Source organism: Galeopterus variegatus, unplaced genomic scaffold, assembly GCF_000696425.1.
Source record: "Galeopterus variegatus unplaced genomic scaffold, G_variegatus-3.0.2 Scaffold1575, whole genome shotgun sequence".
NCBI classification, from domain to species: Eukaryota; Metazoa; Chordata; class Mammalia; order Dermoptera; family Cynocephalidae; genus Galeopterus; species Galeopterus variegatus.
The window spans coordinates 65,435-69,920 of NW_007727686.1; the positions used below are offsets into that span (position 1 = coordinate 65,435).

The 4,486-nt window shown below is 37.1% G+C and overlaps 1 pseudogene; it reads right to left on the reverse strand.

Annotated features, from left to right (window-relative positions):
• Positions 1-2,404: 2,404 nt before the first annotated feature.
• Positions 2,405-3,845, reverse strand: LOC103594539 (annotated as a pseudogene).
• Positions 3,846-4,486: the final 641 nt, after the last annotated feature.

Genomic DNA, 4,486 nt, shown 5'->3' on the forward strand with positions numbered 1-4,486 from the left:
AGGGACAGGCTCTATAATGTAAAGGAATATGTATGTTTGAATTGTCTACATCCAGGACACAACTGATGGGATTGGTGTTGTTTATCTGATTACCTCTACTGTTGGCATGATTCTAGGATATTTGCAAAGTGGCAATTCTAGACTAATCTTTGACCCATGAATTAGTTTGATGCAAAATATTGTGTTCACATTAATAAAAATAAATTATAATGCATTTATTTTTCAAGAACATATGATAGGAAACATAAAAAGAACCTGATTGGGGGTGGGGAGGGCTGGAGACAGAGAGAGAGAGATGAGAGATGAGAGAGAGAGAGAGAAGGCAGAAATACAGAGTAGCTATATGCACTAATGGAAAAACTGGAGAGCAGATTCAAGAATTTTACCATAGTTCTTGAGCATAGAATTGGTCTAAATCTTAAATGACCTTCCAGTTTTAATGTTAATGAGAATTGCCTCTAAGACAATTCCCAGAATTCAAATGAACTTCCTTTTCCCCCTTACTGCTATGAGCACACTCACACTTTACCACTGTTGTAGATTGGATGCCCCACACCCACCCTCACTGAGACTTAATCTCCACTGCAACTGTTGAGGGTAAGAAATCCTTTTATGGTAATTGAAAGGTGAGGCCTTGAAGAGGTAATTAGAATCTAGGACCATGCCATAGTAAATGTGTTAATAATGGTGGTGAGAGGCGTGGTTCTGAGGGCTTTAAAAGTAGAGTGAATGAGGAGGTTAGGCTGTCTCTGTTTCCACCATCTGCAATGTGAGACTCTGGGTCACTGTCGCCACCACCAGATGTGTTCCTTGGACTTTGGGCTTCCCAGCTTTGGAAACTGTAAGCAAATCAGTTTTGTTTTCATATAAATTACCCAGTTCCGTGTATTTTGTTATAAGCAACAGAAATGGACTAGTACAAACACCATTATTTCATCAAAGCTCAGTAGCTCCATGTTTTTAATGAAAGGATTCTAAAATGCATATGATACAGCTTACAGTAGAAAAGAGTCACAAATCTACCACCACTATATTAGTAGTTATTCTAAACCTAGATGTTCTTAATTTGGTATCCATCAAAGGTCTTCAGAGAAGTCTATTAATAGACAACGTGTTCACAGTATACTTAGATGTCTGTTTTTCTGAGAAGAGTCATATATTTAACTCAGAAGATACATCAATGACTGATATAAAAACGTGTTATCTGAAAGCTATTTATCCAATTTCATACCAATTTGTCCCAATTTTTTTCCATGAATGTTCTACCTCAGAATCCCCTGGGATGCTTGCTTAGAATGTAGATTCATGGCCTAATCTTGACATATGGTGCTGGAACCTATAGCTTAATAAACTATTCACATATTTTCTTGGACAAAAATTTTTGAATACTACATGAAAATAAAGTGACTTTTTCTATATTTTGCACCAACTTCAACCCTGTGACAACAGAACACTATTTTTAAATAGGACTAGCTTCTTTTGCACATGATTTTTGAGCAAAGTGTGATATTCATTCAGTACTAACCTGTTTTTGCAAAGCACCCTGAGTTAGACAAAAGTCACTAACAGTTTTTTGTATCTTTGACAGTGTGGAAACACAGTCAACCCTATGTAGATATACATAAACTCGATATTGGTTGATACCCACTGTGGCAATAATTGATCTTTTAAAAAACCCAATCAGTTAAGAAACAGAGCTCCACAATACTTATCTGTCTTTCATTCCTAATATGCTTAATGCTACTAGGGACACCCCATGACATATTTTGCTTGGGTATCTACTGCAATAAATTTTCTTAAAAACTCATGGTGGTTAGAAAATAAGTTTGGCACAATGCCTGCTATAATACAGGTATGGAAGAGATTTCTATAATATTTATTGACATCAGGCAGACTGGAACTAAGAGAATTGGTTGGTGATAAAAGTACAATAAATTGTAAATAATAGTATTCTTTATTTTTTTGGTTTACATCCTCCTTTATTTTATTACTATCCATGAATATACTTTTACATATTAAATTATTATAGAATTCATACTTTAGGGCACTAAGTCTCCAAAGTGAAGGAATCTTTTATACTTTCTTCTCTAATTTCAGACATAAAAACATGAGAAGTAAAACTGCCAACTTAAATCTGAATTGGAAGCTCAAAATTAATAGAATAAATTAAATACCTTCAGAAATCTCAAGTAAGGAATTAACAGGGTAAGGGCTCAACTAATAATCTTGACATTTGACTATCTCTTAGTTTATTCTTATTACTCATTTGCCTTTTTTTTTTTTTTTTTACAAATCTAAACTGAGTGAAAACTCTACCTTTAGAGGGTAAAACAGAGCTATTTACAGATGAGATATACCCACTCATTCTCTATAACTGTGGACATTGGTTTCAAATGCTAATCTTTCATGTCTTGAGCCTCTGGCTGAGCAGTGAATGTTTATCTCTGCACACTCCATTTCTCTTTCTGCTGGGATTTTCATTGGAGTCAGTGGTGTTGTCGCTGAGCACTTCCAAGTGTGATTCTTTGGGCATATTTGTTTTGCATGGAGTATTCTCCGAGATCACACTTTCAATCTGGGCCCCCATGCCTTCTTCTAAAACTGTTAGAATCCCATCAGGATGGTCCACTATAAACTTTGCATGTTCTTCAGTGAAGCACATAGGTAGTCTTATATTAAGCACATTTTTATGAGGTCCATGGGAACCAAGCAGCACTTGTTTTTCTTTCATCTTGTAGATGTTGTGCTGGGCTTCTGCTGTGACAGGGGTCCTTTTCTCATGGTCCTTCATTAAGTGCCAAATATCTCCTATCAAAGCGTGTTTAGCCTTCCATTTAGTAATTCAGTAAGTTAATTCCTTACTTCTGTTGCATTTCCTTAAAGGTCTTCATTTTCAGTTATATCCATAGCCAAATCAACAGCACAAGACACTGTATTTCCTCCATATGTATTGAAATACTCCATTTCAGGGACCCTAAAGGCTTCTGCAAATTTTGGGGTTGTTACCACACATGCCATCGGGTGGTCATTGCCCACTGTTTTTCTCATTGTGATGATATCTGTAACAAAGTCTTTGCCATGAATATGGAAGCTCCAGAAATGTTTCCCAACTTGGCATACTCATGAACTTCATCAGCTATAAACACACCCCCAGCTCCATGTGCATATTTTGCCACTTTCTGAAAGTAGTTGCAAGAGGAAGTATTTGCTGCTGCAATTTTGCATGGCTTCAGCAGTAAAGGCAGCAATCTTCCTGCCACTGCTAATAAGCTTCCTCAGTAATATTCTTCACTTGATCTGCATTAGCACTGGCTGTGTCTGCATGGTTTTCTCTACATTTTCCTCTGTAAGTATCCGGACTTGGTGACATGCATACAAATTCTTTCTTGACATCCTTGCCCTTCCAAAATTTATATGGACTGATCTCAATTGAAGATGATAGGTGACCACGTGATCATGTCTTGGTGGCCTATGAACTGTCAAGCCAGGTATAAAACTAAGTCATTGGCTTCAGATTCTAAATCTGTAACAGCAGAGAGTTTTCTCGGCAGGGTTGCTGAAAGACACTTGGCATACTCAACAATGTTGTCATGGAAGAATCAAGAATTTGTATTTAACAGTTCCATCTAGGTCAAGGCAGCTTTGACCACTTCTGGATGGCAGTGTCCCACATGGGCAACTTTGTTGATGTAGTCCAAGTACTGTTCACCTTTCTCATCACACAACTACTGCCTCTGGGATCACACTATTTTGTTGGGATCCACAGCAAAGAATACTTTGCATGAGGGCCTGATGTGCTTCCCCCTCAGTACCAGGGTATCCCGCTTGCTCTACAGCTCCTACATGGTGGCAGGTGCTGGACGCCCAGAGGGGTTTCCACTTTCCAGTCAGTGTGCCTCCACTGTGAGCCTCCAGTGACCTCTGATGCCCTGGGCAAGGTGATCCCAGGAGTGGTAACAATGGTAGGAAAGGCCAAGCCTCTGAAACAACAGTGCTCTTGTAGAAAGTGGATTAGGGACCATTTTATGTATAAGTAGAAAAAAAAAGTGGCTTAATTCGAAGTTGATTTCTTACGCTGGATGGACCTATTATTATTGCTGTATATCTGAAACTATTCTAGAAACATTTATTAGCTGATTATTTTCAGACTGAATGAATGTTCATTTTGTTTTGTTTCAATATGTTTGTATCCCTTGAAAAACTATCTAATGATTTTTAAACAAGCAAGAGAGTCAGCCAGAAGTAGCATTTTTGCTTGCAATATCTTCTCTTACCTTTTGTCCTTAGATTTACTCAAAATTAAATTCAATCACATTGAAAAAAAAATTATAGATAGGCTTAAATAAATAAATTAATTAAAGACATTATTTCATACACTATAAACACGTGTAATTTTTTCTAAGAGAGGCACTATAAAATCCCAGTTCTGATAGAAAACTTGTTCTTTTGAATATGTAAAGTGGCTGATACCTTTATTGCATGACTT